The 24,373-nt window shown below is 47.5% G+C and overlaps 1 long non-coding RNA gene across 1 annotated transcript in view; it reads left to right on the top strand.

The window, feature by feature from the left end:
- The first annotated feature begins 14,456 nt into the window (after nt 1-14,456).
- LOC138491378 (uncharacterized) overlaps nt 14,457-24,373 on the top strand; it is a 265,842-nt gene continuing 255,925 nt past the window's right edge. The window contains exon 1 of the long non-coding RNA XR_011275994.1: nt 14,457-14,636. This is a non-coding gene — a long non-coding RNA (uncharacterized lncRNA). The remainder of the gene's footprint in view (nt 14,637-24,373) is intronic.

Raw genomic sequence — 24,373 nt, 5'->3', positions numbered from 1 at the left:
AGTTTTAAGTAAAGCTGTGTGTCATCGGCATAACATTGGAAATGAGGAGAGAAGGTGGAAACCAAGTGAGCAAGAGGGGCAAGATAGATATTGAAGAGCCATGGCAATAGTATAGAGCCCTCAGGTAGCCACAGGTAGAGAGTGAAGTGGTGGGGGAGAAAGGGCCCAATTGCAACTGGCAAGGGAGGTTAGTGAGAAAAGAGGTCAGCAAATCCAGTGCCCGGTCAGTGATGCCAAGGGTGTCATAGAGACATTTTATGAGGATGGAATGGTTGACCGTGTCAAAAATAGAGGAGAGATCAAGGAGAATGAGAACAGCGGGAGAGTTGGAGTCGAGATTTGCGAGCACGGTTTCACAGGTGTTCAGGAGAGCAGTTCCATGCCTCTAGATGCCCGGAATCCAGATTGTTGGTCGTGAAAGCAACCAACAATATCAGTGTGGAGGGTCATTTGGGGGAGGACCAGCTTCTCCAAGAGTTTACCCAGGAAGGGGGGTAGTGGAAATAGGGCTATTGTTAGCCAGGCAGGAGGGGTCAGCAGACAGATTATTAAGAGAGGGTGCGCAAGGGAGTGCTTGAGGAATAGGGGGGAAAGAGCCAGTGGTGAAGGAGGGGTTACAGAAGTCAGCAAGAGCCGGGGTGGGAGAGGAGATATTGTCCTTAAGGGTTCTGGAGGAGGAAGGGAGCACCTGTTTGGAGGAGACCTTCATAAAGCGGGCCACTTTAGAGACCTCATCCGGTGCTTTGGGCAGGAGGGAGGAGAGTGAAGGAGGTGGATGGAGAGGATCCAAGGGAAGCAGGGGGGCAGGTGAGAGCGTGGAGATGGGAGTGGAGGAGAGGGAGGACAAGATGTCCTGAGTTTTTGATGTGAGATGGGAGGCCAAAGCAGTGCACAGAGCCTGGGAAGAGAGACGAGAGGTGGAGACCGCAGCTGGATTGGCGAGTTCCTTGTAGATTTCCACCGGAAATGAGGGTGTCCGGGGTATGACCAGCAGAGTGGGTAGGCCGGAAGGGAGAATAGAGAGAGAGAGGTAGCATCAGAGGACACAGAACTGAGAGGTGGATGATTCAAGGGAGTCAAGGTGGATGTTGAAGTCACCAATGAGGAGGAATTTGGAAGAAGAGGTTGAGAGGCAGGAGGCGAGGTCGGCCCATTCAGAGAGGAAGAGAGAGATAGGGCCAGGGGGCCTGTATATGGTGGCAAGGGTGAAAGAGAGAGTAGGTGAGACCCCAAGGTGAAGCATTCAAAGGAGGAGTAGGATTGAGTAGGTATGATGGAGGCAGGGACCCACTCAGGGAAGATCAGGGCCACTCCACCTCCAGGCCTGTTGGTTCTGGGTTTGGACAGGATTTTGTCGCCCTCAGGAAGGAGAGTGTCAAGAGTAGTGACAGAGCTGGCATTGAACCGCTTCTCGGTAAGAGAGAGGACGTCTAGGTCAAAGTCTTTGAGAAGGAGACTGATGTTAGAGGAGTGTTTGGCAGCAGAGCGAGCATTCAGAGGAGCTAAGTGGAGCTAGTTACCACCTTTGAAGGTTTTCTGTGGGGGGGTACAGGGGTCTGTGCTCATATGCCTCCTCGTCATTGTTAAAGATGGATTTCTGAACTCTGACCTGGAGGGGCAGAGGTTCAGAAGGCCAGCCTAGTTTCTTGGAACAGGGTAACCTTTGGACAAGCCAGACCAATTAGGGTAGCGATGGCGGCGGTCAAGACTAAGTCTCAAGAGGGGTGAGGGTCACAGAAAGACCTCAATGAGCACACAAAGCAAGGACACTTACAAATTACTCCAGACAGGTGTTATATTAAAAATATAGACACATTTATTACAAGGCCTTTGTAACATCGACCATAGCAAAGAATCATAATAATACTAAAATAAACCAACACATCACAATCAATACAATATATATACAAGACCGAGGGTCTAAGGAGTTAGGAGCACGTAATATGTAGACCACCTAGTTGGGGAGGAAAGGAGGAAAACAGGCAGTGCAAGTAATCATTAGACCCAGTTCGATATCAGAAATACACCTAACTAGGAGGAAAGTCCGAGCCCTACGAAGAGAGGAGCTTTATGCTCAAAAGTACCTGCACGCACTGGTGCCAATGAATAAGGTAGGGTCGCTTCAAAGGGTCTCAGGCAGTTCAGGAAGGTGAATGAAGCGATGAAGAACAAGTCCCCGCTACTCAAGCAAGGCCTCCACTTGGGGGCAGAGGTAGGGTGAGAGTGCGGGATAGAGTCGCTATTTCGCAATAGCGGTAGAAAAGAAACGGGCTCCTGCGCTAGCGGCCACCGGTTGGGGTATGGACTACTCACCAGTCCCCGACGCAGGCAGACCCAGACTTCTCCAGTTCAGTTCACGTTGCTGGCAGGTTCAGCTGCGATGATCAGGACGTCTCGGCACCACGTAGATTCTGTGTAGCAGGATGCAGGGTCGAGGGTGTCCCAAATGCAGCGAACGTGCACAGGTTGTTACCACAGCAGGGCAACACAGCAACCGCGTGTACTCTGGTCCGGGCGCACTCGTCTCACTTCAGACCTGGGAATGCCAAGTGTACAAAATTCGGTGTGAGGGTGCCGTGGAAGCATCCTGGTGTTAAGTGTGGTGGTAAAGATATCAGTTGAATGTGTGCAGTATGGTGGGTGGACACCCTGACTGGGCTCTGGCTGCGTTAGGCCTCTAGGACGCTTATGTGAGCAGCTAGGCCGGTTTGTCATGGGATATAGCTGCTTTTTATTAGCGTGATTAGGTGTTCATGGGGTAGTGTTCATATGTGAGAAGGTAGGCCGAATTTATCGAGGGGTATAGCTGCACTCTCGTGCGATGGTGTGGAGTAGAGAGGAACGTAGTGATATGATATGATAGTTCATCCGCAAAGCGCTTATGCACAGTGTGCTTCAAAAGCGCTAGGTGACAAGGGGGGAACGAGGGAGAACGTAAAGACACTCCTGCAGGCCAAGCACAGCATGAATGCCGACATCAGGGGACCGGAGGGTGCTGGGCACACCATCACTACGTGGGACACGAGAGGGGCGTACTGTGATATCTTAGGGGACCAGGTGGGGAGATGTGCACGCATAGCAACACCCTGGGGAGCCAAGGGGTTGTGCACACAGTGGACCAGTGGTTTGGGCGCAGTGCCGAGATGGCCAGGGCAACAGTGAAATGCGGGGACCTAAGGGGTTGAGGGTACACAGTGACATTGAGGGGAAAAGAGAGGCTGGGTAAACAGCAACATCACAAGACCACGGGCCAGCGCAGTAGTGAAACGTGGGTGCCTAAGGGGTTGTGGGTACACAGCGACATTGAGTGGAAATGAGGGGCTGGGTAAACAGTGACATCACGGGGACCAGGTGCGGGGGTATGCATCGACAGCATGGGGGCTGGAGTGTTAGTGGCACAATAGGGACATCACAGGGACTAGCTGGCTGGGCATACAGCGACAGGGGCCATAGGGGACCAGAGGGGCAGGCATACGCAGCGACAGCACGGGAGCTGGGGGGTAGGGTACTAGGGGACATCATAGGGACTAGAGGGCTGGGCTTAGAAGGACAGGACGGGGGGCCAGAGGGATACATAGCAACTAGAGGGATGGGTTTACAGTGACAGGACAGGGGGCCAGAGGGATACATAGCGACATCATGGGGAACAAGAAGGCAGGGTACAAGCGACACACGGGCACAGTGGGGCACACAGCAACATCACAGGGACTAGAGGGGAGGGCAATACAGAGGGATACATAACGACATTGCGGTAACAGGAGGGCAGGGGTACACAGCGACGCACGGGGCACAAAAGGGCACACAGCGACAGAGGGCTGGGCTTACAGCGACAGGACGGGAGGCCAGAGGGATACATAGCGACATTGTGGGGAACAAGAAGGCAGGGTACACAGCGACACACAGGCACAGTGGGGTACACAGCAATATCACAGGGACTCGAGGGGAGGGCAATACAGCAGGATATATAGCGACATCACGGGAACAGGGGGCAGGGGTACACAGCGACACACGGCGCACAAAGGGGCACACATCGACAGAGGGCTGGGCTTACAGCAACAGGAAGGGGGGGGCAGAGGGATACATATCAACATCATGGGGAACAAGAAGGCAGGATACACAGCGACACACGGGCACAGTGGGGCATACAACAAAATCACAGAGACTAGAGGGGAGGGCAATACAGAGGGCTACATAGTGACATCACAGGAACAGGGTACATATCGACGCACAGGGCACGAAGGGGCACACAGAGACATCACGGATACTAAAGCAAGGATTAACAACTTGGTAGACATGGCGAACCTCGATTATTGCCCTCTAATGGTACCATACACAATTCCAGTGAGAGGGGTCCAAAAGAAAATGGGACATAATCATACAAATAATCGAGTTTTGAAAGGAAAAAGAAGACTCCTTCGGAAGCTCACCAGGAAAGCCAAAACATTTCCTATACAAACTAACATTGAAGAAGCCAGTACAGCTAAAAGGGAGTAAAAAATTAGCTGAAGGCCTTTAAAATCAATCTGTATCAAGAAAACTACAAAAATATGTTGAGAACATTGAGTGGGTAACAATCCAAAGCATTCTGGTCCCTAATCTCGGCAAGGGGACACTTAACCCAAGACCTGCTCCTTAGTAGTGTGAATGAGAAAAACTGGATCTCCCACTTCTCGAACCTGTATGGCCAATTACCAACATCTTCAAGGAGTTTGAGAAATACTCCAGCCAGATGGGATAGCGAGGTAGATAAAGACATTATTGCACTAAAAATTGGCAAGCTGAAACCATCACGGGCCCCAGGACCGGACAGACTTTCCAACGCTGACCTCAAAGCGGACATAGTTGCCTGGGCTCCCTTGATATCAGAAATTTTCAAAGTCTGTGCTACCACGAACACTTTTCCATCCTCTTGGAAGACAGCTAATGTTGTTCCGATTTTTAAAAAAGGGGATAAAGGAGACCCCTGTAATTATTGGCCTATAGCATTGCTGGATAGCCTAGGGAAAATATTTAGCTCATTCCTCCTGGATAAATTCAAACTGTGGGTGGTTTCATCAGCCGGCTTCGATCCTATGCAAACAGGCTTCACCAAGAACATTGGAACATCAGCCAACATAATGCTCCTTAGTATACTCAAGGCTAAAGTGAAGGAAGGCTCCTTGAATCTCTCGCTTGCGTTCATTGACCTGTCCCAAGCATTCGACGGAGTCAACAGGGACAAAATGTGGGCGAAACTAAGCATGTGGAAGTGTCCTGGAGCTATTCTTGATCCTATTAAAGAACTTTACACGGACACCTCGATGAGAGTTCGCCTTAGCTGAGCCGGCCTGCTCTCCAAATCTATACTTACATATAGAGGAGTGAAACAAGGATGTCCTCTGGCCCCAGCGCTCTACAATGCTTATACTGGTGATTTTCAAGACTCAGAAAAAGATCTCAGAATTATTCAACCAACGGTTGGCAATGAAAAAATAAGTAGATTACTATACGCTGATGATAATATTCTTATAGCCCAAACGGAGATAGGTCTCCAAAGAAAACTGGAAAGTCTAGAAGTCTATCTTCAACTAAACGATCTGGAGATTAACATCAAAAAAACGAAAGTAATGACCCTTGAAAAAGCAGGCAAAAGAAGAGCATGCAAACGCTGCTTCGAGGGAGGCATACATCTGGAAAAGTTCCAATTCTTTCGCTATCTGGGTGTTGAGTTTAGTAACAACAACCTCGAAACACCAATGCAAGAAACATTACGAAGGAAAACAAAAACCTTGATAAGCCAAACAAAAAAACTTGACAGAAAATTGGGTTGTTTTTCTCTCAGGCAGCACTGAACTTTTATAAAGCCAAAGATGTTCCGGCAATTGTCTACGGAGCAGAGGCGATGCCTGGGATCCATACAGATAGCTGGAAAAAGCTTGAAGGCTCTTTCTGGAAGGCGGTCTTATGCTTTCCTAGTTCAATACCAGTAGTCCTAATCAGGAGGGAACTGGGCCTAAATTCCCTGGAGTGAATCATGGACCTCAATGGCTTAATGATGTTGAGGAAAATCCTGATTTCAAAAGAAAGAATTTATGGGATTATCCAAGAAGAATTATCTAAAGGCAGGACCAAAATGCTAACCAAGTGGTCATATAAAAATCTGACTTGTCTGGATGAAATTGGAAGTTCTAAAGACGAACTAATAAATAATCCAGCGAAAACATCTGAAAAACTAAAAGTAAGAGACTGGTGCACTACACAGGATGAAGCAACAAGATAAAAATCCACAAGACACCTTCCCGTTAACGTGGAAAAATTCAATGAACCAGCAAGTTACTTGTTTAAATTTCTGAACAAAAAACTGCGATCAACTTTCATGAGAGCCCGACTCAATATCTTAAAAACGAACGAAATCCTAGACATTCGAGACAAAACAAGGGCAAGTTTCTCTTGTAGATTCTGTAGTCTGACGAAGGTTACAAAATCCCTGAAACATCTCCTTCTCAACTGCAAGGTACTGTCGGAAAATCGAAGGACGTATTTAGGTCATCTTTTTACAGACTACTGTAGCATGGATGAGGAACACTGGTGGTCCTATTTAATGAATGGCGCAAACTGGAAACCTGTCATTGCAGTGGGGAATTTCATCGAGAGTTTAGCTCTAGACCTGAAAAAAGTATTGAGGGTCCAAAGCCTAAAGCTTAATGATGGGACAAAGTGCCTCATTCATCCATTCAAATCATTGGAATTACTGGAATTACTTGAACTTGATTTTGACGCACACTAATACAAATCCAGACATAAACATAAACAGGAGAAATTCTTGTAACTTGTAAAAACTGGTAAAACCCAGTTAGAATCAAGTATAATCAAAAAATATATATATATCGACAGCACGGGGGGCCGGAGGGGGAGAGAGGGGTTGGGCATACATCGATAGCACAGGGGTCAGGTGGGTAACAATGAATACAGGGGTAGCAAGTGGGCAGGGGAACACAGTTACAACATGGAGGACAAGGGGCTGGGGGCATATCGAGACATCACAGGGACTAGAGGGGCTGGGCAAAGAGCGATAACCCGGGGAACAGAGGGGTACATAGCGATATCACCGGAGCCAGTGGGTGGGGGTACGCAGTGACAACAAGGGGGATAAAGGGGAGGGCGGGCACAGTAAAACACGGGGGCCAAGGGGTATGGGGCACACAATGTTACACAGTGGACCGGAGGGGATGGAGTATATAGCGAAGGCAGGGGGGCCAGAGGGTACATAGCGATATCACGGGGGAATCCGGGGCGGGGGCACACAGCGACAGCACGGACCAAATGGACTGGGGGACACAGCAGCCTCATGGGAATTGGAGGAGTTATGATCCAAGAAGATCATTGTTCTGTATTCAGGGATACGTTTGTCTATAGCCAAATCAATGCGCGTGTTCATTGATGACATGGTTGGGAGTCCCATTGTGTATTAGTCATTGGGTTGTTGGAAATTCAGTCGCTTCTTTAAGGTTGAGGTTGGTGTTATGGAAAGAGCCACGTTTTTAGTACTTTGCAGAATGTCATATAGTCTTGAGTGTGTCGAATATGTGGGGGAAGCGAGTTCCACAGAGTCGGGGCCAAGGCTGGGAAAGCGTATCCTCTGATCCTGACAGAGTTAGTGGTTGGGATCACTAAAAGGAGGGCAGTGCTTGATCCTTAGGCTGCAGGGTGGGAGGTAAGGTTTTAACTTTTCTTGCAGGTATAATGATCCGGTCTTGCGCACTGCACGGTGAGTGATGCACAGGGTCTTGAAAGTGGCCCTTTGTCCGACTGGGAGCCAGTGGAGGGTTCGGAGAGCTGGAGAGGTGTGTTCTCTTGGACACAGGGCGAGGAGCAGTTTAGCAGCAGCATTGTGCGCTCTTTGGAGTTTATTAAGGTGGTATGCCGGGACTCCTAGGTATAGGGAGTTGGCATAGTCCAGTCGCAACATTACAATAGACATATCATCGACAAGTCTGTTCGGGAAGGACGGATAGGGAAAGATGTGTCTGAGAAGTTTGAGGTGAAATTAAATTATATTTTATTTATATCGCGCTCATACACAAGTGTTTTTAGAGCGCGACCAGGCAAAGGGAGGGGAACAGTGGAGAACAAAAACAACAATCTTACTAGGCTCAGTGATATTAAGAGCGTGCAAGTGCACGGGAAAGGGGAAAGGGGGAAAGTGCATGGAAGGGGGGAGAACAGAATAAACAATAATAAGTTAAATAAATAAAAGGCGATAAACAGTGGTAGTGCAGGCAGTAAGTGGAAAAGTGCTAGGTTAGTCACATAGGGTGTATCTGATAAGTGCAGGAGAAAAGTGGGTGGGGGACTGTATGGATACAGATACAGACCCCAGTGCAAGGGGTGGCCCGGAAGCAGAACAGGAGGGAGGCAGGGTGAGCAGGTACCTGGGCCCTGCAGGAGGGAGGCAGGGTGAGCAGGTAGCTGGTAGTTACAACATTTAGACACATTGTTGATCTGTCGGGAGAGGGTTAGGCCAGAGTCCATAATGCAGCCTAGGTGTTTTACTGTGTCGGAGGGAAGAGGGGGGGTTGGCCCAGAGAAGGGTGCCAGGGGAGCGGATGAGGTAGGAGCGCAGTGTTGCCGCACACCATGATTTTGGTTTTAGTGGAGTTTAAGAGGAGGTGGCTTATTGTCATCCATCGGTCAATGTCTAGGAGACAGGCTTCGAGGTCGGGCTGGGGGTTGGAGTCTGAATTGTGGATTTTAAGGATGATTTGTGTATCGTCAGCGTAGTTGTAGCACGAGATGTTGTGCAAGCGGATGATTTCAGGAAGGGTGGACATATAGAGGCTGAATAGTAGAGCAGATAGACATGCGCCTTGTGGTACTCCAGTATTAACGGTGCGAGCAGCTGAGACAAAAGGGGAGAGGAGGGTTATTTGTTTCCAGTTGCTGAGGAAGGAGGCGATCCACTTGAGAACGGTGCCACGGATTCCAAAGCAGTGGAGACGGTCAAGAAGGATTGAGTCGTTAATCATGTCAAAGGCTGCAGAGAGGTCGAGGAGAATTAGTGCAGTGCATCCTTCAGAGTCTGCAGTGACCTTAAGATCATCCCAGATCGAAGTCAGAGTGGTTTCGGTTCCATGTCGTGGTCTGAAGCCTGATTGTGCAAAGTCGAGGAGGTTGTTGGGTTCAACAAAGGCGTTTAGCTGGGAGTATGCTGTTCGGTCGATGAGTTTTGCAAGGAATCTGGTGTTGGAGATGGGTCTGTAGTTTTTGGGTCAAGGGGGTCGAGGGATGAATTTTTAAGAAGAGGCTTGACATGCGCAATTTGAAGGCACCAGGGAAGATGCCATAGCTGAGGGAGTCATTTAGTATGGTTCTTGCATGTTTTCCTGCGCAGGTGGACGAAAATATTTATTTTAGGACTGAGGTGGGGCAGGTGTCGAGGGGGGAGCCAGAGGGTTTGCTGGCAGATAGGTCAAGAAACTTGTCTGTGGAGATGGGTCTGAAGGAGTCGAAGGTGGGTAAATGTGGGGTTGGGGTGCAGGGGGGTGGAGGGGCTGTTGGATTGGTCGGATGTTGGGGGGAGAGGAGGGACAGTTTGTTGTTAAGGGAGGTCGTTCTGTCAAGAGCAGTGGTGTAGAAGTGTAGGGAGAGGGAGTCGCAGAGCGATTGCGATGGGGCAGATTGGGTAGAGGTGCAAGTGGATTTGATGAATTCAGATATGATTCTATGGAGTTCTTTGCTGCGATTTTCACAGTTGAGAATCAGTTTGTTGTAATGGGCTTTTTTGGCTTTCCAGATTTCTGCTTTGTAGTTACAATGGTGCAAAGCGAAAGTGGATCTGCTGAGATCGGTTTTTGATGCTCGCCATTTGCGTTCCAGAGATTTATTTTGTTTTTTGGCATTCCTCAGTTTGGATCTTTACTTTGTTCCAGCATTTCAGGTCTTGGGGGGAGGACAGAGGGGGTGTAGGGGGAGGGGCAGGGGTGAGGATGGAGAAAGGGATGACAAAGTGGTTGGACCAGATGAGTGGTATGGGGGGGGCAGATGAATCAGGTCATCGGAGCTGAAGATTGCATCTAGGGTGTGCCCCTTAGAGTTGGTTGGACCGTTCATATGAAGGGAGAGGTTGAGCGCATCAAGACTGTCGACCAGTGGATGGGTCATGGGGTTGGTGGGAATGTCCAACCAAATATTGAAGTCTCCTAGGTGAGTCAGAGGGGGTGATGTACTTGAAGGGTGGCTACAGAATCACAGAGGTTGTTTGAGAAATTTCTGTCGTAACCAGGAGGTCTGTAGATGAGTAGGAGGCTGTGGGAGAAAGTCGGAGGTAGCGAGTTTCACACAATGGAATGCATGTCTGAGATTCAACGAGTGAGACGGAGAAATGAGATTTGTAGAGGACTACCACGCCACCTCTTCTGGAATGTCTGTTGAGCGGGATGAGCGAGTAGCTGGGGGGAATGCTTCATGTTCAACAGGGGCAAAGTCGTTGGAGAGCCAGGTTTCAGTGATAAAGACTAGGGAGGTCATTACGACCTTGGAGGTAGGGGGTTAACGGGGCTGGTAGAGCTGAGGGCCCCGTTAACCCTCTACCGCCTCATTACGAGTCCCGCAAGCGGTCCAGCATGCTAACAACAGGCCCGTTATTAACGGGCCCGTTGTTAACATGCTCCCCATTCCCATTGAGCCCTGTGGGGGCTCGAATGGGAATGGGGATGGGTTCCAGGAATGGGGAAATACCGGGCCGTCCAAGGTCGGAATGGCCCGGTATTTCCCCAATCCAGGGATCCGGTACCCGGAATGGGGGTAGCCATGCCGCAAATAGCGGCATGGCTACCTCCAAGGTCGTAATGACCCCCTAGGTCTGGTTTGTCAGAGGAGAGGAGGTCGAAGATGCTGTGTCTGTTTTTCGCTACAGAGCGGGCATTAAAAAGGATGCAGTTGACTTCGGAGTGGGGTGTGGCATGGAGGAGGTCATCGGGGTGTGAGCAGGAGGAGCTTGGGGTATTGGAGGGGGGAGTCGTGGGTGGGACACTCTGGGTCATTGAGACAGGGAGAGGAGGGGTAGTGAGGGGGAAGGGTGCCAGCGGATTCTGAGTGACAGGGGATGAGGTTACATCGGTGGAGGTTGGGAAGAGTAGGTGGGCAGAGGAGGATAGGTGAGGGGTGTGAGTAGAGTCAAGGAGGGGTGGGCGAGTGGACAGATGGTCAGTTGGTGTGAGGGGGTTAGAAATTGGAGTGAGTCTCGTAGAGTTTGGGGGGTCCGGTGTCCAGGGTGAGAAGTCGAGAGAGAGGGGGCGGAAGCAGGGCAAGGGCAGGGGGGAGTGTGATGGGGGAGGGGAGGGAGAGATTGAGAGGCGGGGTTGAGGTAGAAGTGGTGAGGAGTAGACAGTCGCGGAGGGGGACCAGACTTGTTTTCTACATTTCAAGGGTTTTGGTGCAATAGGGGTGTGAGAGAGGGTAGGGGGTCGAAGGGTGATGGAGATGAAGCTACCGTTCTTGCGAGGGCGAGACATGCTGCTTTTAGAGAGTAGAAGGAATATGAGGGGGGATGTCGGCAGGGGTCAAGGGGGGGTTAAGGTGGGTGGAGGGGGAGGAAAGGGGTGGTGGCCAGTTCTGTGGTGGGTTAAGGGAGAGGGACTCGGACGTATGGGGGGCGAAAGGGAGGGAGGGATGTTCGTTGGAGGGTGCGAGGAAGTTGTGGAAGAAGATGACGGTTTGAGCTATTTGGAGGGCCAGCGGGCTCTTCTGGCTTGGGAGTTTGATAGGGGGCGAGGTATCTTGGCGTGGGGTATTAGGGAGTTCTTAATAGCGGTCAGAGGGAGGGTGGGGGGCGATGGGTTTGTGTGGGAAAGGGAGGGTAATAGGCTTCTGCGGAGGGGGGTGGTTAGTGTGCCAGAGTGCACCTCTGATTGTAGAGTTGGATGCAGGGTGGTGGTAGGAGAGTGGGCGAGTGGTGTTAGGCTTCAGTGAGGTGCGCGGGAGGTTGTGCTCGGGGGGGAATAGAGGGGTGCTCGAGAAGGTGGGTGCTAGAGCGCAGACGAGGTGCTGTGGGGGATGAGTGAGGAAGCAGGGGATTCTAGCGATCAGGACGGATACGAGAGGGGGATTCTTGCGGGCTGGTGTCTCCATCTGGTGATGGGAGGCTAGGGATTGATGTGCTAGTGGTGGCAGATGGGCCCTGGATGTACAACTGTGCTTAGGATCTGGACGCCGTTGGCATGAGAGATGGTTATAGGGTTGGGATATGGTGGAGGTGAAGATGAGGAAGGGTGCTTAGAAACGTAAGCAAGTGAATTACAGTACTATCACTTGTTGTATAGAGGCAACGCAGTGGGCTATAGGGCGTACTAAGTAGAGGCGGGATAGGCTAATATGGGCAATGTGAGCCAGGCAGAAGCAACACAGTAATTTCTTGGCGCACTATCTGGATGTGAGATAGCCTAGATGCGAGATAATCTAACAGGGAAAATTTCTAAGCGTTTAGACTGGCAGAATGCAACACAGTAATCTCTTGGGCACACTATCTAGATGCGAGATAGGCTAACATGGACAATTTCTATGCATTTAGACTGGCAAAATACAACACTGTAGTAACTAAGGCGCAACCATTTTAAGTGAGTGAGACACGCAGAAGCAACACAGTAATCTCTTGGGCGCACTATCAAGATGTGGGATAGGCTAATAGGAACAATTTTTTAAACGTTTTAGACTGGCAGAATACAACACAGTAATATCTTGGGCACACTATCTAGATGTGAGAAATGCTAACAGGAACAATTTCAAGCGTTTTAGACTGGCAGAATACAACACAGTAGTAACTAAGGCGCAACAATCTAAAGTGAGTGTCACAGGCAGAACCAACCCAGTTATCTCTTGGGCGCACTGTCCAGATGTGGGATAGGCTAATAGGAACAATTTCTTAAGCGTTTTAGACTGGGAGAAAACAACACAGTAATCTCTTGGCACACTATTTAGATGCGAGAAATGCTAACAGGAACAATTTCTACGCGTTATAGACTGGTAGAATACAACACAGTAGTAGTTAAGTTCAACAGTTCTAAGTGTGTGTGACAGGCAGAAAAACAACACAGTAGTCTCTTGGACTCACTATCTAGATGTGGAACAGGCTAAGTGGGCAGACTGGCAGAATACGACACAGTAATCTTTTGAGCGCACTATCTAGATGTGAGACAGTTTCATTTTAGACTGGCAGAATACAACACAGTAATCTTTTGAGCGCACTATCTAGATGTGAGACAGTCTTAAGAGGGCAGAATACAACACACGATGTGGAGCCGCCTCTGTTGGAGTTGCCCTTTGCCTTGGGCCCTTACCCGCAGGGGCTGCACGGGCATAGGGCTGCCCTGGGAAGGTCACCTATGACTGTCTAACTGGCCAATCAGGGATGGTGGGTGGGTTGGGAGGCGGGAGGAGGGTGGAATGAGGAAGTGGAAGCGGGGACCGGGAACGATATTTATTGGGAAAATATGGCTTTTGGGATTTCAATTATGCCACATGTTTTTTTCATAGAGTTTGCTCCTGCTGAGGTTGTCTATTTACTGTATTTTAGTGCGTTTGGACTGCTTTATCTTAAATGGAGGAGATTCAAACCACTATCTTTGGGATCAGGGGTGAGACACAGTGGTACTGGCTCATTATTTCTTGTTGTGGTGCTCCCAGTAAGTCACAGGGGGCATGGGGGTGGGCACTAGGGTGAAACTTGGGCATACAATTGGCTCAGGCACCAATGAACAAGTAGCTGACACTCACTTGAAAAAAAGATTTTCTTTCCTTTCGTTTCAGATTGAGAAGTGCGCCCTGAGGGGTTGAAACGTATTGCAAATTATGCAGCAAGGAAGGGCACATATACGTCTTGTGGTACAATTCAAACTCTACCCGTGCCCTGGGTCAGCTTGCATCAGCTTTACGTGACGATGATGCTCTATAACAACTTTTATTTATTTATAATGTGATTAGTTAATACAAGATTTTCACATACAATTCATGTATCATCTAACATATAAGATACTCATTATTGACACATATTCACAATTACAAATCCATGTGTTAAGATGAAACATACAAAACTAAAAATTGAGATAGCTCATCCTAAACCCCTTAGCCTTCACTCATTAAAGCATTCCTTAAAATCAATAAACTTCATATTGAAATATAACAACATAGGTGGTAGGATGCCTCAGCAAGGACTGTGGCGAGCACAGGGGGTTGGGGGTAATGCTGCCCTGGCTGAGAGCTATTAATTAGCATAGCATTCGGTCCTATTGTAGGCTGTTTTGGAGGCAGTCGTGCCTGGAGAGAGTAGCGAATCTTGCAGTCCTGCGTGTGTGTTTTTTCCATGCCCCCACCCCCTCCCCTCGCCGACCCCTCTCTGAGCATGTGCTGTTCACGCACTCCTGGCCGGCTCCCAGCAGACACGGCCCATAATGGGATTGCACAGCAGGGGAGAGGAGTGACCTGCTACAATCTCTCAGAGTGCAGCGTGCTACTTCTGAAGCTCGTCTGGGCGGGATACAACAGCTTCACTGCAAAAGGTGTCCAGGAACCGTGGGGCTTGGGGGGTGGGCAGGAGGGGAACAGCACTCCTCCTGAGCCGCAATGTCTGCACAGACTGAGGCGTTCCTGAGGATCTCTGTGAGGTACAGTACTCTACCCTCCGAAGTGATAGGGCAGTTTCTAGATCATACAAACAACTAATATGCACCTCCACGCATGCGCAGCTCACTTCCATACAACAAACTCCGTTCGACCACACGTGAGCCTGATGTGTGCAAGTAAACACGACCCCCAAAGCTCAAAAATGATTTGCCCTTCCTGTTTTCCTTTTCCTCTTTCTATCTCACCTGTCATTAATGACTTTCTCACTACATATCCCCTCTTGTTTTCTATTATACTTCTCTCTCATGCCCTCCTTGATGTCCATATTTCCTTTCCTTCATGTCTCTTCCCTTTCTCATCCTACTTTCTGCTCCTTTTTGATCTCCTTCTACGGCGCTTTTTTTCCTTTTGAAGCCTTACTTTCCAATATGTGTTCTTTACTCCCCCTCCTTCCCTTTTGGATTTCGTCCAATCCCCTGCTTTGCTTTCCTTTGCTCTTATGCCTCTCTGTTTCAGATATCCTTCTTATGTGAAGGCAACGTAATTAGCAGAGCCACTCTGTACTCACGGTCTAACAGGGTGATCCCTGCAACTGGGTATGTCGGCTGGGTTCCCCCAGCAACTGCGTGTCTGGACCCGGTGCCTCCTAGTTCCAGACACAAGAGCGTGTTTCGGTCTCTTTCTTATACTAAATATGTTCGCATCTCTTTCGTCCTTCACCTCTTCCTATTCTTTCATTCCGACGTTCTCGTTCATATTCTTTCCTTGTTTTCATGCTCTGTGTCTTTCCTTTTCCTTAACATAACATAACACCTCATCCTATTTATTCTGTCTTTTGCTCCTTTTTCTTTCACGAACCACTTCCTGCCCCCTCAGCTGTTTTCTCCTCGCCTTTTCATGCAAGTTAATGCATATTTAGATTGAAAGAGGTGCTGATGTTTTTTTGGTGGGGGCTTGTTGAGCGAGTGCTATGCTCATCAACAGTGCCCGCTTCTGCCCTCTGCTCCTGTGCCATTAGGTGATTAATTAGATAAAATCACTGGTTATGGACTGATTCACCCCTGCCTTTGTACTGCTGTTTCCCACTCCGTGCCATGGGCAGCTGCCTGCTTCGACCGGCCCTAGAAACGACCCTGTTGTGATCGTAAGCATAAGAGCGTTTCATATGCCCATTCTTGCCCTGAATCTGCGCACAGATTATCAACTACCATTGCCATGTCCACCCCTTCCCTGGTTACCTGGGACTGTTCACCTCTACCGCATGCAAGGGTTTCCTGCCTCCCTTCCAGGCCTGTCAATAGTTTGGTGAGAGCTGGGCAAACGTTTGATGAGGCATCTTTGCACATTTTTATACTGACCAATTGGCGGTACAGCCCCAACAAAAGGAGACAGGAGAACTCTTCTTTGAGTTTGTGGATGGAGGCACTAACACGATTTTCCATATCAAGCAAACTCCCCCAAGTCTCACACCCAGGTGTGTATTGGCTTTGGGTAGAAAGGATTGGCATCACTTTAATAGTTTACATACATGCTGGCGCGCGCTACAAATAAAAATACATAAATACAAATGCTAGCATTTTCAATCAAGAGCCGCTAGTCCAGTCCTGATGGTTCCATGTGTTAAAATCGCAGCAAAAATGGCTGTGGACACAAAATAGCGCAGCTAAAAGGCTGTGGTTTTGCGGCCACAATCCATGTAAAGGATGCGGGGGACACCCCTGCTACCTTCCGACCTATTATACCATTTAAGGGGAGCGATAGACACCCCCGCAACCCCCGCTCCCCTTAAATGGTGTAGTGGGGTACAACTTTAACGGGTCAAACCACAGCATTTTTGCCGAGATTTTTGGTACAGGCGACATTTTTGCCGCGATTTTATCACTGCATACCGTCCTGATTGTAACTCTGCATTCTCAGGCTTGTAGTTCTGGATTCATGATGGGTTCTCCAAAACTACAAGTCCCGGAATGAAAAGTTAAAACCAGGACTAGACGAACATTATTATTATTAGTTTATTATAATAATAATAATTATTATTATTATTATGGTATTCATTGAGCATGGTCGTAGCCTCGAGACACAACAGAGCACTTTACAATCATAGGGGGAAGAAGTTAGTGAGGGAAGCAGAGAAAAAGGGAGCAGGGAGCTAACAGTGGAGGGCAAGGGTGAGCAGTAGGCAGCAAGGGACTTACTAGCAGCCAGGAGGGCAGACATTGGGGAGCAGATCACTGAGTCTCAGGTAGGGTCGGGAGTGCAGGTATTTAGATCTAGCTGTTAAGGTGGAGCCATTCCTTGAAGAGGAATGTCTTGAGCTCTTTCCTGAACTGTAGAAGTGATGGGGCAAGTCTGATGTTAACAGGGAGGAGGTTCCAGAATATCGGAGCATAGACAGAGAAGGCCTGTCTTCTGTTTGTTTCCTTCCTGCACCAGTGGAGTTCAAGTCTGAACATGTCCTTCTGGTGGATCGCAGGCCTCTGCAGAAGCTGAGTTTCTCAATGACGTAGCTTGGGTACTTCAGGGTGACAGCCTTGTAGATGATGCAATAGGATTTGAAGATGATACAGGCTTTTAGCAGGAGCCAGTGCAGTTCGATGAGGGCCGGGGCAGCATCTCTCAAATGGAAAGGAACATTTTGGCATATGTGCATTTAACCTGGGAACAGGATGCAACATATCTTTTGGAGGTTGATTCCTCAGGGAGTCGCACCAGCAAACGCTGTAGCATAGCAACTGACTTTTCTGTGAAACAACGAGGGATCATAAGTGAACCTGACCACGTATAGGAAGTTATAGAAATACGTTAGGAAAGTAATCACTGTTTAGTTTTAGAGTAGAAATCAGCACCCCAGCGAATACATATCTTCCCAATGCACAGACGTAAAATAGGTGGATTAAAACGTCAGAAAAGCACCTGTGTTCTGCAAAGTGGAATGTCAAATTGAAGAAAGGAAACACACTGTGTTTTAAGATGTAAAAAGGTGACAAACTTGAAACAAACTATTCTTCGCCATAGCAATAGGGAAGATGAACTTTCGCGTTTGGAAAAAAAGGAGGCCGTTCATGCAAAAACGTGGCCCTGTGTTATATGGCTGCTTACACCTGTCGAAATTGCAGCTTCACGTAATTGAATCATGCCCTCAAGTCCGATCTTCACAAGGTGAGAATCACCCGGAAGCAGAACCCAGTCAATGGACCTTCAGGCATTGAAAGAAATAAATGAATGGTGGCAGCCCAGGAGAAATTAGGAGCGGCTGTAGGCTCCTTGATAGATTCAGCATCCTAACTTGACAGATGTTAAGGCTCACTCTGCCCCTGGAAACGGCCCAAAAATGCTCACTTTACACTGCGAGGCATCATTTATCCCACAAGGGCTAGGGGACATTTCCCCTGTGCCCTCACTCATGACAGCCCTGTGCATGTGTATGGTCTTCCTTGCATAGGTCACTTGTCTCTCTTTTATTTTGTATCTTCTAAACCGAGTTTCACATCTTCAGCCTCTTCCTGCATCATTTCAGCAGATTACATGCCACACTTCCTATGTTTCCCCATGCACTTGCCGCCCTCCTCCATTCCTCTTTAATCCCTGTACAGGATACCTGACTCTTTCCCTGCATTACCTGCATTTAATACCAGCCCTGCCTTCCCTTTTTCCCTCCAAAGTGTACCGGATACGTTCTAGCCTTCTTCTGTTTCCCTGGCAAAGGTTAACCTTCTCCCCCTTTGCCCCAGCACACGTTACCTGCCACCCTTCTTCTGTATCATTGCACATGTTCCGTGGCAACCCTTCCATGCACCCAATGCAAGGTTAACTCCGCTCTCATCTATTGTCCCACTACATGGGCTAGTCATTGATGCTCTTATTTCAGATAGTGTTGTATGGAAGGGAGAATTTTGCACAGGATTCATAACGGACGATTTAGGTCAAAATCGGGCCCTCTGTGATTTTGTTTGCATCCGGGGCTTTGGATGTTCCTGAAGCAACATTTCACATTTCTTTTGTTTTGCTTTGGGCCCCAAATATTTCAGCAACATGGGAGGAGCAGAAAGTTTTGGTCTCATTTTTGCCAAAATATTTGTGCTCCTTTGTTGTTATTGTTGTTCTTCTTCTTATTATTATTATAATAATTATTATTAGGGTATTTATTGAGCACACGCCTAGCTTCGGGGAACAACAGAGCACTTTACAATCATAGAGGGAAGAACAAAGCTAGGGAAGCAGAGACACAAGAGTGTGGAGATCTAACAAGAGGGGAGGGCAGGCAATTTGTCAGCAATGGCTCTACAAGCAACCCGAGAAGGTAACCGTAGGTATCCTGTAAGGTGTTTCTCCCTAAGATATCTGCAAAGTGGCATGTGCTGCAACCTGTAGGAGTCCTGGAAATGGACTACTCACACCTTACCGCACACATGTGCGTAATGATATCACAGAGGGGACAGGAGTGCACTCTCTTATGATGACCAATGGCAGCCCCCAGAGAGAATAGTGGACTCTGGGCAGCGTGGGCCCTCTTCTATGAGATATTCTAGACCTGGTGGCTAACCTGGGTTAGTGTGCACCTAGTGTAAATAAAACAGACACAGACTTATCTTCAGTTGACCAGCTTGATAGCTTGCTTTTTATATGCCATGTTTGGTTCAAGAAGCACATTGTTACAGTACACAGGTCCTAACATTCAGGATAAGACAGTCAGTTCATATCTGTTACAGAAATGGTTGAGCATAATACATTAGGTCACCTGGGAGTGAGACAAGTCACCTTGGATAAATAAATAATTAATTATAACATTTCCAAAAAGTTTAAATCAGTCAGTTCTCATTTGTGGCATAAAGGTTTGAATATCGTAAATTGGGTCACCTTGTAGTGAGACAATTCACCTTGGATAAATACATAATTTATTATAAACACATCAAACACTGTTAAATCAGTCAGTTCTCATTTGTGACATAAAGGTTTGAATACCATACATTGGGTCACTTGTTAGTGAGACAATTCACCTTGGATAAATAAATAATTAATTATAAAACCTAAATCGGGCAGAGTCCTGTCTTCTCCTAGTTTACGCGTTTCACATAACCTGGCTCTCTCTCCCTTCCTCCGTGAACGCAAGTACAGCAAGGCTTCCCCTTGAGGGGGAACCAAGAACACTACAGCCCGTAGTGACCAAACCACCAACCACCCTTCCGGATACCTGCCTGCCTCTGCAGTCACAACAAAGGGGGGAAAACCCAAAGGGGCATGTGACTGCTCCCTTCACATTAACAGGCCGACTGCACACTGGCCCTAGCCTGCCTGTGCGTTGCCGGTGAGTGAGCTTACTTCTAAACAGTTCAATATTGCTTGTTCATTCTCCTTCAACTTCGACAGAGATAACATGTACATTAGCCGCTGCCGGCGAGTGAGTTTACTTCTAAACAGTTCTATATCAGTTGTGTGTTCCCCTTCAACTTTGACAGAGATAACATGTACATTAGCCACTGCCCGCCTGTGCGCTGCCGGCGAGTGAGTTTACTTCTAAACAGTTCTATATCAGTTGTGTGTTCCCCTTCAACTTTGACAGAGATAACATGTACATTAGCCACTGCCTGTGCGTTGCCGGCGAGTGAGCTTACTTCTAAACAGTTCTATATTGCTCGATCCTTTCCCCTCACTTTCCACATCCTACCGCAGCGACTCCAACACTTGCAGTCACTTGATACGGCGCCCGGGCTGTGCTCTAGCAGAGCAGCACCAGCTGGGGAGGCACACTTTTCCCGACCTCAGTCTCTCGCCTCCAGCCGGGCTCAAGCTCTCAACCAAGGATTGGGGAGAGTAAAATAGGCCAGCCGGGAATAAGGATAGCTGGAAGGGGGTTCCCTTCATCAAGACGAGAGCCGATCTGCTCCCTCTGGATCTCCCAGGCGGTCTCCCTTTGCGCAACACCAGGATACAATATATACAATTTCGGATGGCACACACCTGCATCTATCTCACAGGTGCCTCCTGACAGAAATAATTTTTAAAACTCATCAGCCTCGTACACGCTCTCCCTGTAGGTGGAGCGTACCAAGTCCTCTGGGAGCTTCTCATTTGCTCCTCGCTACGGGAAGCAAAAAAGGCCCAAAATACACAGAAAACATGAAACCCATGCTCTTTATATGAAAAACCACATGAAATGCTGGTTTACAATCCGATCACCCATTCACAGGTAGGGAGGGGAGCAGAGGGTGTGGGCGCCTAGATGTTTGCTCATGAAGCAAAAAAGGCAAAAAAACCCATGCAGCCTCAAGCTGTGAAATTGACATGCATTTCAATCCCCCCCCCCCCCTTGACGAAGTTTATTTTTAGGTGGACTCCTCCAATTGCGCTATGCCAGCAAATATTTTCACCAACCCCTATTTATAAAGTCTGTTATTCTCTAAACAGCAGCCTCCCTAAATCATTCATCAATTCATTCATTCATTCCTTTATTTGAATATAAAATATATTAATCAAAGATGCAAAGATGAAACAAGCAGCATAACATTAAACCGAAAAAGATTAAAATATGTTTGCAACTCAAGCACTAAGGTGTGCAATTCATAAGAATAAAATGCAGTAAAATAAAAGGCCCCAAGCCCCTAGAACAGCAATTTATATTCAGGATTCCAGAAAGCAGGAACGCAGTCGGGCTCTAACCTTCCATGCTCCTAAGCCAAGCTGTACATTACAAATGAGTCGTTCGATGTTAACAGCTGGCCTGTAGCGACTGAAGCCCAAGGCATGTAGATTTGAAACCAAGAATTGTTTTCTAGATGTGTCATATACCCGACAGAACAAAATGAAATGTGCCTAGGTTTCCTGCAACTCACACTGGCACATAGACAACTCCACCAATGGAACAATATGAAATCTCACCAAGGCAGTAATGACGGTGGGATTTCATGTAAGAATATGAAATCTCACCCAGGCAGTAATGACACAGTGGGATTTCATGGAAGAATGTGAAATCTCAACCAGGCAGTAATGACACAATGGGATTTCATGAAAACACATCCAAGATAATCTGCTGAGCCCTTTGCTGGTGAGATCGGAAGATAGAACTTTGCTGCACTCGTTTTTGCAAAAACAACATTCCGTTTGGTTGACATGATTTCCACTAAGTGGGATAGTGTTAAGGCGATACAGAGGAAATAGGGACTTCTTCACAAACTGTCAGGAAGGGGTTTTATCACACATTGAAATATCCCTCCGCTTTTCCGCACAGACTTTGGAACTCGCATTCATTATTCCAAAAAAGCAAAGGCGGCATCATAAATTGGTCAGTTGAATATTTCAAGCCATGTGACATATGTGCAATACATGTAGATGTCATTCGGGGGGGAAACACAGGCAATTTGCATGCAAACGAATTTTGAACTTTCTGCAGTTGTATATAATTTACAAAGCCCCTGAGGTCAAACCCAAAGTCCGCCTTCGGGACCACTTTTTTGCCATCTATATCGACAATAAGTGTGTCACAGACTGGCACCTGCTGCCTCTTGTAAGCCTGAATATAGCCCCAATGGACTGTTTCATCCTACTGACTTGTTGGAGAAGATGGTCATCCCAACTAAGGTTATTGTTTAATCTAATTCCCAAATAGTGGAAGGTTTTGCATTGGGGCAAACACTTGCTGCTACAAAATATCTCCCCCAATCCCTTTTTTTGGCTTTCGAGAAGCACATAACGCTGCACTGTTTAATGTTGACCTTTTTTCTTCTTTCATATATTTTGTACAACAGGGTATAGAGTCTTCAGTCTGCTGGCCTAAAGTACAGCATCATCTGAGTATAATAAATAACACAGGGATTCTCCTGGTGCTAACACGAGGCACGTCAGGGGTAACCTTTTCTAGACATCTGGGAGGATATGATATGATATGATATGATATGGCATTTATAACGCGCCTATAAACAAGTGTATCAAGGCACGACGGCAAGGGAGGGGAAACGGAGGGAAGACAGAGACAGCGATCCTACTAGGCCAGGTAACATTGAGATCGCGCAAGTGCAGGGGAGGGTGGAAGGGAAAAGTGGGGGGGAGCTAAAAGTGGGGAATGGGAAGGTGGCAGTGCAGTACAAGGGATAACAGTGAAATAAATAAAGACAATAAATAAAAGTGCAGCCAGCTGGAGGAAAGTGTGGGGGGTGAGTGCAGACATCAGAAGTCAAGTGCTAGTAGGGGCTGTAGGGATACAGAAACAGTCCCTGAGTGCAAGGGTTGCCAGGGGGGCAGTGCAGTGTGCAGCAGGCGGGGAGGGGACCTGGGCCCGAGATCAGAGGGTAGTCAGGTAACCAGTGCAGTATCAGATTCAGCAGGGGAAAGAAGGAGAGAAAGCAGAAGCAACGAGAAAGGGCTTGAGGTGCTTCCGGGAAACAGAGATGGGTCTCCTCAAGTTTCAGTGAGGCAGGGAGGCTGTTCCAGAGGGAGGCCCTAGCAGAAGAAAGAGATCTACCACCAACAGGAGAATTAGTGTAAAGATTAAACAACAAGGGGGCCATCACATAGCCTCGCTGCACCCACTTATAGACCACAAATTCCTTTGTCATGTACCCTTCAGTGCAAAGTCATATGTTGGCAATATTGGGTGCAGTCCCATCAGTTTGAAGGTAGTTTCCATCAGTTTGAAGGTGGTTTCCATCAATTTCAAGGTAGTTTCATCAGTTTCAAGGTGTTTTCTTTAGCACAGCTGCATTTACTCTCAGTTTAACAAGGATTATTTCTTCAGGGAACATTGATGGAATTGCCATTTATAGGTCATGTGCCCTTTGTCCAACACAGGGTAAATGGGATGGGGTTTGGTCTACGGGCACGAGGCAAAGTAAGCGTGGTGAAAAGCCAACATCTTTTGAAAGTTACAGTGCTAACGGTGTTGGACCAAAGAGCGACCCTGTCCTAGGGTTGCTCTCCATACAAATAGCAAACTGAGAATCTGCAATCAATTTCTGCTCACAGACAGTGCTCCAGATAAGATTCTGAAGTAGGAGTATTTTACTCCTTATTTTTTTTAAAGCTGAGAGTAAAAGGATTTTTGGGAGAAGAAAAGTAAGTCCCATCTTTTCCAATGCGAGTATTTAATATGTTTGCAAAATACGTTTTGAGTGCAAAAAAATGTTTTGCAAGAAGTAGTTCTTTTCACCTAGTTATTCATGCACATTAAAAGATAAATGTTTACCTCTTCAGATAGGGCAGTAATAATAAAGTTTCTTCCTGTGGCACTATGTGCACTCTTGGTCCAAACATATCCACTCAGCTGCGTTTATGAAAGCAGGGGCACATTTTCCTACGGGTCTGTTTCCTATTTCTGTTGGGAGTATTTTAACTTCCATAAATAGAGAGTAAAAGTGACTGATACACCCCTTATCTGCAGGGTTGCATACAGATATACAGATATTCTGTTCTATTTCAGATCCAGTCTAGGCAGTCAGTGAGAAATGCAGACCACAAGTGGTCTGTTTTCTCGTTTGGCTCTATGCACTCTAGAAATTAACATAACAGAAAAAATATTTACATCGAATACCTTTTGCAGAAGAACTCTGTTATGTCACATGGACACGGTTCATGGGTTTTGGTGGTCATTGTGTCTGAAAGTTCATGGTGTCCAGGTGTCATGGTGCCTGAGGGTCCTGATATCCAGTGACAATTCTTTATAACCTTCAGATCACAATCACTCGATGCAAGAAAAGTGTGAAATGCCTAGATCTTGATTTCTATATTTCAGAAGGCATGCTTAAAAGCAGAGTTGTCCGCAAAGTGACAGCAACGAATTCCACCTTCC

The sequence above is a fragment of the Ambystoma mexicanum genome, chromosome 10, assembly GCF_040938575.1.
Source record: "Ambystoma mexicanum isolate Mex_15411 chromosome 10, UKY_AmexF1_1, whole genome shotgun sequence".
NCBI lineage: Eukaryota > Metazoa > Chordata > Amphibia > Caudata > Ambystomatidae > Ambystoma > Ambystoma mexicanum.
The sequence above is the reverse complement of the archived record's forward strand: the minus strand, read 5'-3'. Positions and strand labels throughout refer to the sequence as shown.